Below are 12,419 nucleotides of genomic sequence, written 5' to 3' on the forward strand. Positions count from 1 at the left end.
AGTTCTGGGAATGTAGAAACAGAGTTTCAATATTGTGAAAACAATGTTACGTCAGAATGGCCAGGCTAAGACCAGCCAAAACAAAAATAACTGGTGGTCGCAATGACGTTAAGGTCCACGAAAACAAGATTAGCAATACTTGGAATAATCCCCAACCCCTCCCTGTGGTGAATTTAGAAAAAGACCACAAACTGTCACCCTGACCTTGCTGCCAACAATCCCCTTACCACCTACTTAGCCCCTTCCCAGGGACTTTTCAAGGCCAGCCAAGTGTTCTCTGGGTTGAGCCAAGATTACAACATCCTGAAACTCACTCTGTAGACCAGGCTGGCCTCCAACTCACAGAGAGCCACCTACTCCTGTCTTGCCAGTGCTGGTTTTAAAGGTGTAAGCCATCATGACCCATCCTTTTGAGCTTTTTTTTTTTTTTAAGATTTATTTTATGTATATGAGTGTTCTGTCTTCATGCACACCAGAAGAGGGAATCAGATGTCTTTACAGATGGTTGTGAGCCACCGTGTGGATGCTGGGACTTGAACTCAGGACCTCTGGGAGAGCAGTCAGTGCTCTTAACTGCTGAGCAGTCTCTTCAGCCACCATGTTTGACTTTTTATTGAGACAGTCTAACTAAATTCCCTAGGTTGGCCCTGAACTCTCTAGCTCCGACAATCCTTGAGCTTCCAGTTCGTCTGGCTCAGCTTCCCAAGCAGCCAGACTTTTGGCCTGCACCAAAAGGCCTGGCTTTGATGTTATCATTATAATTTTTCATTTTACTTTTATAGGAACAAGGAGTCAACAAACATTTCTGTGTGCTGGGCAGGGTCAAGAGCTGAGACTCTAATGCCTTTTTCTCTTGAGCCAGGTCTTACTTAGGCTGGCCTCAAACTCATGATCATCTTGTTCCTCAGTGCTGCTTATAGGTGTATGTCCCAACACTTGGCAAACAGAGTCTCTTCAGAGACCTCCACCATTCCGCCTCACAGATGAGTGACATTCTGTGACCGCTAACATCATGTTGTTGTTATTATTATTTCTTTTTTTGTGTCTGTGTGTTTGTTTTTTGTTGTGGTTGTTTTGTTTTGAGACAGGGTTTCTCTTTGAAGCCCTGGCTGTCCTAGAACTCACTCTGTAGACCAGGCTGGCCTCGAACTCAGAAATCCACCTGCCTCTGCCTCCCAAGTGCTGGGATTAAAGGTGTGCGTCACCACTGCTAGACTATTATTATTATTTCTATCTCGGAGGTGCTGGGATTAAACCCAGAGCCTGACCTTCTCGTGCCAGGCAAATGTTCTACCACTGAGCTCTATCCTTTACCTTAAAAACTAATTTATTTTTATTTTATGTGCATTGGTGATCTGTCTACATGTGTATCTGTGTGAGGGTGTTAGATCCCGGAACTGCAGACAGTTGTGAGCTGCTACGTAGGTCCTGGGAGTTGGACCTGGGTCCTCTGAAAGAGCAGTCACTGCTTCCAACAGCTGAGACATCTCTCTGGCCCCCCACCTCTCTAAACAACAACAACAACAATAAAACAAAAACTCCCACTTATATTGAAACACGTTCTTACTAAATTGGAGGCTTGTCCTTAACTCAGTCTGTAGCTTGGGAAGGTCTAGGACTTTTGATCCTCCTGCCTCAGCTTCTCCAGTAGCTGGGAACTCCAAGGCTGGCTATCAGGCCCAGCTTAACTTTGTCTTCTGATGAAGGGATTTTTCTGACACGGTATGATCTGAACATAAAGTCTGACCTAACCTCTTGGCATTTTTGTCTGATCTGTCCTAACACCCCACCCTGAGCTCCCACATCCACAGGGATTTTCTCACAGTTGAGGGAGGCCCCAAGTCCAAGCTGAAAGGATCAGCAGGGTGGTATCTGCAGTGACAATTTTGCATTCTTTAAAAACCTAGTTATGGGCTGGTGAGATGGCTCAGCGGGTAAGAGCATGACTGCTCTTCCGAAGGTCCTGAGTTCAAATCCCAGAAACCATATGGTGGCTCACAACCACCCGTAATGCAATCTGACACCCTCTTCTGGTATGTCTGAAGACAGCTGCAGTGTACTTATTTATAACAATAAATAAATCTTTGGGCCTGAGCGAATGGGGACAACCAGAGCGAGCAGAGGTCCTAAAAAAGGTCAATTCCCAACAACCAGATGAAGACTCACAACTATCTGTACAACTACAGTGTGTACTCATGTACATAAAATAAATAAATAAATCTTTAAAAAACCCAGTTATGTGAATGTTTTTGTTTTAATCTCAGGTGTGGGATATGGGGCTGCTTCAGATTGTCCACAGCAGCTGACTATGATTTGTCTCGTGCTCTAGGAGGGCTGTGATTTTTGCCAGCTACAGATCATTTACATTTGAGATTCTGGGGACTCTTGACAAGGTATAAATGTGAGAGACCTAAGAGGGCCTGGAGCAGCTGCTGCTCCCTTGCTACTGCAGTTTGTCAAGTGTGAGCAGAGAGACAAGAAGGAATTGGATATTTTGACAACCAAGATTAGACTTGTTGCCGAGGGCCAGCCAGCCTTGGCCCTTCAACCCTCGGGAGAAACAGGGTTCTGGTATAGGTCAGCAAAGAAAAAAAATGACAGACAGACACTGAAAGGCTGGAGAATCTTAGAATTTAAAATGAGGGCATTTAATAGAAATGTACGTATAATGTATAACCTTTACCTAAAAGGGGGCATGGAAAACCTATGTATCAAGCCAAAAATGTGAAGTAGGTAGTTCCAGGAACTTGGCTAACTTAGAACCTCAGGGCTCTGGTTCCCGATACCTGCCCCTCCTGAATGGTCCACAATGAAGGTGGAACTAGGAATGAAGGTCTACTGTTTTATGAGACTCTCCACCCTGTCGACCAGTAGATGAAGATTACATTCCTAGAAGGAATATGTCCCCCTCCCTAACTGAATACCTTGGGTTGGGTCCCTCTAAAATTTTCCACTGTTTTTATGTTATGTTTCCTTGGTAACCCTCTCCCCGCCCCCAGCTTGTGGTCTTTCCCTTTAAATACCCCTCACTTCTTGTGTTCGGGGTCAAACTCCTCTGGCTGACAAGTTCACTAGATTGACCCCGTACCGGTATCCTCAATAAACCTCATGTGATTGCAGCAAGTTCGGTCTCTCGTGAGTCATTGGGTGGTCGTGTCATCCCGAGACTTGAGTAAGGATCTCCCCAGTTCTGGGGGTCTTTCAGCACGACACAAGGAAGTGCAGGATCTGAATGTAATTCTCAAAAATGGCATCAGACCTTTATGGTCATTACAAAGGAAAAAGAAAAGTCAGGTGGCTCAGCGGTCAAAGTACACCTGAGGCCACATGAAACACAATGGGTCTAAAGCAGCAGCCGCCTCCTCTGGACGGGCGCTGCACCCTCAGGCCAGAGGGGCCTGGTGGAGTCCTGGGGGGCTCCTGGCAAGCTAGCTAGGAGGGTAGCTGCTGCACTCTCACACACACACACCAGGCTCAAGGTCCAGCCCATCCTTAGTAAATGCCCACTATGCTAATCTTCTGGGGCTAGCAGAGATATGCCCCAGGGCTCCCATTCTTCTAATCCCCCCCCCCCCCAGTGTCTTAGCTGCTGTACCACACTGTAAAGGAGGATACTAATTGACCTTGCCCTGGGATTATCAACTTCTATTCAGTAAACTTCAATGCTCAACCTCCCTAACAATGCCAGAGGCAATTAGTCTGACTGTGTAACACTCCATACCAAATTCCAAGCCAGAGTTCGCATAAGATGTTGGAACACTGGTGAACAATGTCTAATTTTGTTTAGCTATTATAGTAAATCATATCTTGGGGGGCATCTAGCACTCGAGACCTTCCATCGACTAATGAAAGGACCAATCCGGGCCACCTCCAAGTTAGGGAATGCCAAAAGGTCGCAGGAGACTATCTTCTTTTGAAACTCTGCCTCGTGAACTGCTGTTGCACAGACTGGAGTGGAGTGGGCGTGGCAACCTGTCCCAAGGAACTGGATGTCCCTAATCAGCAGGAAGTAATCTAATGAGATAAAGGTGGAGAAGGGTAGTGGGTAAAAGAACCCAATAAAGTAGCCAAAAACTTCGCCTACCGCCGTTTTCTTGGCTTGTGGACACTGGCTTCTCTGAGTGTCTTCAAGTTGTCCATTCCTGTGCTCCTGGGCAATAATCTTTTATTTATGTATTTATTTATTTTTGGTTTTTCGAGACAGGGTTTCTCTGTGTAGCCCTGGCTGTCCTGGGGCAATAATCTTCTTGAGACAGTCTCTTGTCACATAGTTCAGCATTATGCAGGCTGTCCTCCCTCAGCTGTGCCTGCTTGCGTGCGACCATCTCAGCTGGGCTGGACAAGTATGGCATTCCCTGGCAGAAAGGCCCTGGCTATCTCCCAACCAGCTTTAAGCAATTCTGCCCTCATTGCATGTGGCCTTGGGGAAGGGCTTGAGGATGTAGGTGGCTGTCTTAGTCACTTTTCTGGTGCTGGGATAAACACCACCGCCAAGGCATCCTTTAGAAGGACTGGGTTCTATAGGGATGAGTCCATCATGGTGGAAGGCATGGCAGCAGGAGCCAGAAGCCAAAAGCTCACATCTGCAAACACACGAAGCAGTGATAGACAACAGGAGGGAGGGCAGGCCTACATAGTCTCAAAACCCATCCCCTTCATCCGTGGGTGTGGGCTTCCTCTTACAAGAGTGTGCTCCCTCATGACCGTCCCCAAAGCACCACCAACCAGGGACATGTATTCAAATTCCCGAGCCAAGAGATGTGTTTATCACTCAAACTACCAGAGTGGGGAGAGACCAGAGGTGCTGGGACTCTCTCTATGTGACCATGGTAAAGCTATCATCCATGATGCGTATAGGTCTTCCAGGGTGGCTACTTTAAGATCATGTGGGTCACTGCCCAGAACATGTCACCCGTTGCTCTGTGAGTAATCCTATTAACTCACAGGCCTCGGAACACTTTAGTGGACTTGGGATTTTGATTTGTTATTGGGACCTTAAGAGGAGGGACAGCCATGTTTACACCTCCTCTGCGGAAGGAATTTTAGCAATCCCAGTCTGGCCTTGAATCTTCCAGCCTCAGCCTCCTAAACGGTGGCGCTCTCCGCTGATTTCTTATCCTAAGGACAGGCATAACTCGAGTCGGGGGCCTAGCCTCAGGACCAGATTTCCCTCAGCTGCTTTCTTATCCTGTTCCAGATGCAGTCAGCCGCTGAGGTACCTGGAGTCAGGACCTCAGGAGTCAGGACCTCAGGCTGTAAGGAGTGAGCCTTCCTGAATCCATCATGTGGTAAGACCTTACCTACCGCCATGTGACTGCCACACTTGTTCTGGAGAGATGGGGCAGGAAATGCCATCTTTAGAGTATCTCTCTGGGGCTGGTGAGATGGCTCAGCAGGTAAGAGAATTGACTGCTCTTCCAAAGGTTCTGAGTTCAGATCCCAGCAACCACACGGTGGTTCACAACCACCCATAATGAGATCTGACACCCTCTCTGGTGTGTCTGAAGACAGCTACAGTGGATTATGCTGGAGCAAGTGGGGCCGGCAGAGGTCCTGAGTTCAATTCCCAGCAGCCACACACATGATAGCTCAAGGCCATCTGTACAGCTACAGTGTACTCATACACATAAAATAAATAAAAATAAATCTTTAGAGTATCTCTCTGCCTTTGGTCTTAGGATCAGTGTTTTGTACTGGATAGAATTATTATTGTTGTTGTTATTGTTATTATTTGCTTGCTTTGGCAGGGAGGATGTCAGGCAGATTTTCTTGGTATTTCAGTCCATTTCTGCTGATGTACGTTAGTATTGAAGATGGAGTTATTTACTAAAAAAAAAAAAAAAAATTACTACCAAGCAGTGGTGCTGCACACCTTTAATCCCAGCACTGAGGAGGCAGAGGCAGGTAGATTTCTGAGTTCAAAGCCAGCCTGATCCACTGAGTAGGTTCCAGGGCAGCAGGGCTATACAGAGAAACCCTGTCTGAAAAAAGAAAAAAAAAAAAGAAAAAAGAAATGTACATACTCAGTGTTCTTCGAAGTTAGGAAGTTCAAGGCTCTGGTGCTGGCCCCTTGCATAATCTCCTGTCTGGGTTTCTGCATTCAGTGGACATCATGTAGCAAGACAGTGTGTCAGAGAAAGCCCATCTGTGCCATGAAATCACTGCTTCGAAAACCTGGAATCCACTGATCTGTGGGCAGGCAGAGTGCTCAGGTAAATATCAAATTATAACAATAACACTCATCAGCAACCTGCCTCCAGACCCCAGGATGGGCGAACATGGAGTTGTGGGAGATGTGCATGAAGCATTAGAACCCAGAGAGCTTCCCAACACATCCACACCTGCAGACCACATGGAGCTAGGGTCGACCCTGCAAGATCAGTGTGGTCCCCGTGTCATTCCTCCTGCCTCCTCCCAGCATTGACTGTGACCTTAGCTGGCCTGAACTCCTAGCTTCCCTTGAGTTTGCATTCTCCTGCCTGTATTTCTGTTCACAGCATCTTTCTGAGCTGTGGAATTCACATGACTCACCTGCACCCTTGTGGGCTGCTCTGAGCCAGGTATTCTCAAACCAAGCTTGGAACTTAATACCAAAATAACAAGGAGCTTGCTAATGTGACCTGTGACCACAAACAGTATGGAAATTCATCAGCTGAGAAGGGCACTCCTCTGGACCTCAGAAGTCACATTGGTCAGAAAGGGGGGGGAGTCAGGGTGGGAGATGAGGCTCAGTTGGTGGAACACTTGTTTAGCATGCAGGAGACCTTGGGTCCCATGTCTGGCATGGCTTAAAACCATGTGGTGACAGAATCCTGACAACAGACCTGGGGAGGAGGAGGCAGGAGGATGAAGGGTTCAAAGCTATCCTCAGCTACATGAGGAGCTGGAAGACAGCCTGGGATACACAAGACAGAGATTCAAAATGAAAGTGGATGAAGCCAGTAACCCCAGCTACTCAGGAAGCTGAGGCAGGAGGATCACAAATTCAAAGCCAGAATGGGCAACGTAGCCTAACGCCAACTAAAAATGGATGTGCCTTGTTGCATGGAAGGTTGTTTTATTTGTGAAAGGGTCTCACTATGTAGCCCTGGCTAGCCTGAGACTCAGTATATAGACCAGGCTGGCCTCAAACTCACAGAGATCCATCTGCTTCCCAAGTGCTCCAATTAAAAGCTTATACTTCATACTCAGCTACATTGAATTTTTATTGAAATTTAGGTAATGCGTTTTGTTTTTAATTTCTTTAGATTTATTTTTTTAATCTGTGTATTTATGAATGTTTCTCTCTGTGTGTGCATACATATATGCAGTGCATACATATATATTCCTAGCACTGGAAATATACCTAGTTCTCTTGAGGGCTAGGAGAGGGTGTTCAGTCCTCTAGAACTTAGGAAGAGAACCAGCCAGACTGTGTGGTGTGGTTAGTTTTTTGTCAGCTTGACATAAACTAGAGACATCTGGGAAGAGTGAATCTTAACTAATAAAAAACGTTTCCATCAGACTGGCCTATAAATCTTGTAAGGGCATTTTTTGGATCAATGGTTGATGTAGGAAGGCCCAGCCAACTGTGGGCAGTGGTCCTGTGTTGTATAAGAAAGCAGGCTGAGCCAGCCATGGTGAGCAAGCCAGTAAGTGGTGCTCCAAGGTCTCTGCTTGACTCCCTGCCTCCAGATTCCTGCCCTGTTTGAGTTCCTGCCCTGACTTCCCTCAGCAGTGGACTCTGCTTGGAACATGGAAGCCCAATCAACCCTTGCTTCTCAGAATGTTTTTGGTCTGCATGGTGAACCACAGCGTTAGAAAGTGAACCAGGACACATGGTGAGTCCAGGCTTGGCACCAAAGACCTGCGTTTCGGGTCTTACGTCATTCGTTTAATGGGCTGGACCTCAACTGAACGAGGATGATGAGTGGTATAGGGTTAAGGGGTTGGGTGCTGGGGACAGCCTCCCTACACCATCCCCCATCCCCGGGGAAGAAGATCCTGGGATGATGGTCCTGGGCTTTGGGCTGACTGGAAGGAGTCCACAGCAGCCTCTAACCAATCCTTTGTCCTCGAGTGTGCAGGTCAAACCTGTTAGTCCATATGGTGACCCTCTGGGAGGCCATGTAGCTGGCCCCCTTCCCAAACCCCTTTGTTCTTTCTCTCTAAGTCACAAATGCCAGGTGGTAGCTGAGCTCCATCCTCCCCAACAGGGACAGTTCGTTGGTTCCTACAAAGGGTACCATGGGGCTCCACTCCCTGGAGACCTAATCCTGGTGTAAGGTGGGGTGACAGGCACAGCTGCAGGGCAGTGCCTTTGGGAGCTTTTTCATCTGCAGAGTGTAGGCCACCGTGGTCTGGTTGGGGAAGGCATGGAGCTGGAGGTATTACCCTGGCACTAGGTCTCAGGAAGCCCTCAAGGACTGAGACTTTGGTTTCTAAGCCTGCCCATTGTCTTCAGTCCTGCCTATGGCTGCCTGATTCTGTCTCTGTGGAAGCCTAGGCTGGCTTCTCCTGCAGGGCTCTTGTTTCCCCAGGGGATGAAGCTGCCTAGATGACTGCGCTCCTTACCAGGAGTGGTGTTGGTACATACTTGCTTTTTTCAGCTTCTGGGGCCCAGTCTGCCTCTGTATTTGTCTCTCAAAGCCAGGGCCTATAGAGACTCAATAATTAGCTCCAGGTGAGGCTCGGTGGCTGGACTGCACCCCTGGGATCAGACACAGCTGTGTCAAACACTAGCCATATTGCCTGAGGCTGACTAGGATAGCGGAGGGGTGGAGACAGTCTCTGGGCCAGAGCATCAGTCACACCCTCAAAATCAGCTTTATTCTGGAGGGCCTCCTTCCCACCGCCTCTCTCTGTCTCTCTGTCTCTCTGTCTCTGTCTCTGTCTCTGTCTCTCTGTCTCTCTCTGTCTCTCTCTCTGTCTCTCTCTCTCTCTGTCTCTCTCTCTCTCTCTCTGTCTCTCTCTCTCTCTCTCTCTCTGTCTCTCTGTCTCTCTCTCTCTCTCTCTCTCTCTCTCTCTCTCTCTCTCTCTCTCTCTCTCTCTCTCTCTCTCTCTCTCTCTCTCTCTCTCTCTCTCTCTCTCTCTCTCTCTCTCTCTCTCTCTCCAGCATCTCTCCGTATAGCCACGACTGTCCTCTTGCTCTGTAGATCAGACTGGCCTTTAACTCAGAGATCTGCCTGCCTCCTCCCCTCAAGCGCTGGGACTGAAGGTGTGGGCCTATGCCCAGCACCACCTCTTTTTCTGCAATGTGTGTAATCTGCAAGAAGTTACATCTGGAGAGTACCTAGCAGCCCCACGCTCTCCCTTCTGTCTGAACTGCCCCCACTTCCTACCAGGCTGGTTCCAAGTGCCGCCCCCCCTGTCTTAGTTACTCTTCTACTGCTGTTTAGAGACATCATGAACAAGAGAACTTAAAGAAGAGTTATTGGGGCTTACAATTCCAGAGGGCTAGAGTCCAGAATCTTCATGGTGAGGAGCAGGGTGGCAGGTGGGCCTAGCACCGGAACAGCAGCTGAAAGCTTACATCCTTATCTGCAAGTAAAGGGAGGGAGGGAGGGGGAGAGAGACAGAGAGACAGAGAGAGAGAGAGACAGACAGACCCTGGGACCAGTGTGAGCTTTTGAACCTTAACCTTAAAGCCCACCCCTCCCGTAGCAAGGCCACACCTCCTAATCCTTTGCAAATAGTTTCACCAACTGGGGACCAAACTTATGAGCCTGTGGGGCCATCCTCATCCAGACCACCACAATCCCCCTCCAGCTGTGGTCAGGCAGATGTTGCTTCTACCTGAGGGGTGTCACAAATCCCAGTGACTCTCACATTGCTGTCCCCCTGGAGCCATTGGGCTTTGAGACTTCCTAACACTGAGTTTCCCTGTCAGACCCTAAACCTCACTGCTGCTTCAGCTCTGTGTCCCCAGAGATGAGTCACAAGGGGCAATTCTGTGACTCCCCTCTACCTGCCATGTGGATTCCTCTCTCTCACTGTGCTGCACACCATAGGCCCTGCCACAGAGCTCAGAACTCCAGCTGCCCATGGGCCCGAATCGCACAGGGCAGGGCCTGAACCACGGGCCTGAGCAAGTCCCCTTTGACCTCCTTCCTGTGCAAGTTTCCACACTTTCCAGGCGTAACCTCTGTCCGAGAGTCCACAGTGACTTCCTGACTAAGCAACTGTGTGTGACACACCACTGTGCAGGGTGGGGGGGGGGGGGGGGGGGGGGGGTGGCGAGGTCTGTGGTTGTGGTAAGGTTGTAAAGTTCCTAGACCTGAATTTTGAAACATCTGAGGCGTCAGCACTGTGTGTGTATGTGTGTGTGCGTGCATGCGGGCGTGCGCGTGCATGCACAGGCATGCACGTACACACATGTGGGGACACATGGGGGATACCACACACTAGGCCTTTAAGTTGTACAATTTGTCTCAATTTCATTTGCAGAAGTTACTGTTGTTCTCTTGACAGCTATGCTTGTATCCAATTTTATGGTTAGAGTTTTTTCCGATTTGGTTTTTTCCTACAGCCTCCCAGAATGCCTTCTTGAGGGGCTCAGTTGGTGGGTCACCCACACCCCAGGCCATGTTCCCCTTTGGGGTCAGGTAGGATTTGTCACCATCTGAAAATGTCACAGAAAGCCTTTACTTGATTTAACCCAGGTTCTCTGGGATGTTGTCCGAAAGTTGAAACTTGGCTTAGCCAGGCTGCCTGCAGACTCACTTCCTAGGACCAGTGATGCTGGCTGCCCTCCTCAGCTCTCTATTGCTGTCTAAACGTCATGCCAGCCTCGGGAGGGGAGGGGTATTTCAGCTCACATTCAGAAGTCCATCATGAAGGGCAGTGGGGGCAGGAACTGAACAGAGGCCATGAAAGAATGCTGCTTCCTGGCTTACTCCTTGTGACTCACCAGCTCTGTTTTCTTTTTGTTTTGTTATCATTATTGTTTTATGTGTATGGGTGTTCTGCCTGCATGTGTATCTGTACAGTGTCTGTGGAGCCAGAAGGTGTTGAAGTCTCTGAAACTGAAGTTACCGATGGTTGTGAGCCACCATGTGGTTGTTGGGAACCGGAACCTTAATCCTCTGGAAGAGCAGCCAGTGCTCTTGACTATTGAGCCTTCACTCCCGGCCTCAGCCTGTTCTCTCCCACAACCCTACGGCTGGTGCCGCTCACAGTGGGCCCTCCCATATCAATCATTGGTTAGGTAAATGCCTCTACAGATGTGCCTACAGAACAATGGGGACATTTTCTCAATTGAGGGTTCCTCTTCCCAGATGACTCCAGCTTATGACAAGTTGTCAAATGTTAGCAAGCACAGGGCTGAGGTCCTCACTGCCCGAAGAGGTTCCGCTGGGTTCACAGCTGCTTCTCTCTGCATGGGCTGATGAGGAACTGCCCCATCAATCTCTGTAAAGCCTGAGGGGGGACTGGGTCACTGCTGGCTCTGTAGGGGGACTTTCCGGCAGGATCTGATAGCAGCTAGGAAGGTCATTTTAAAAACATATTTCCTGTTTACTGCAAGTCTAATACATGCATAAAACATATTTCAATTTTACTCACCCCTGCCCAACTCCTGGCTCCTCCCCCACAGCCTTTCCCAACGTAAGGTCCTCTTAGGGAGGTCATAGTACACAGAAGGCAACCATGAGCTCTTAGGGAGGTCATAGTATACAGAAGGCAACCATGAGCTCTTAGGGAGGTCATAGTATACAGAAAGCAACCATGGGCTCCTAGGGAGGTCATGGTATACAGAAGGCAGCCATGGGCTCTTAGGGAGGTCATGGTATACAGAAGACAACCATGGGCTCTTAGGGAAGTCATGGTATACAGAAGGCAGCCATGGGCTCTTAGGGAGGTCATGGTATACAGAAGGCAGCCATGAGCTCCTTCCAGCTCTCCCAGGCTTTGGCATCCATTTGCCTTTCACTGGTCTCTACCCTGGCATTCAGTGAACCCTCATTATCCTCTGGTACCTGTTAATATCTGGACTTTTGTATATCTTACTGTGTAGGCTCCAGACCAACTACCCAGCTTGGGCCAGGAGAAGCCCAGGCAATGTTTCTTCTGAAAAGCCTGCAGACCTGGCTCCCTTGGGACCTGGCCAAGTCCTTTCTTCTCCAAGGTCTATGAAGTAGGGTAGGACACATAAACTGCCTGTTTCAAACCAAAAGGGAAGACCCAGTACAGTTTCTTGCAGATCAGAGCCTGAGAAGCTGGGCCTTTGAGGCAATGGAACAATGGCTCATGGCCAGGAGCCAATACATCTCAGTCCAAGTCTAGAAGATGGGGAAGGGAAGCCAGGGAGGTCTCCGAGGCTGTCAAAACAGTCTGGGTCATGCAGATGACCATGAAGAAGCATCCTTGTAGCTGGGTGTCTCAGAGAGAGAGAGAGAGAGAGAGAGAGGAGAGAGGAGAGAGGAGAGAGGGGGGAGAGAGAG

Source organism: Mastomys coucha, unplaced genomic scaffold, assembly GCF_008632895.1.
Source record: "Mastomys coucha isolate ucsf_1 unplaced genomic scaffold, UCSF_Mcou_1 pScaffold11, whole genome shotgun sequence".
Lineage (NCBI taxonomy): Eukaryota > Metazoa > Chordata > Mammalia > Rodentia > Muridae > Mastomys > Mastomys coucha.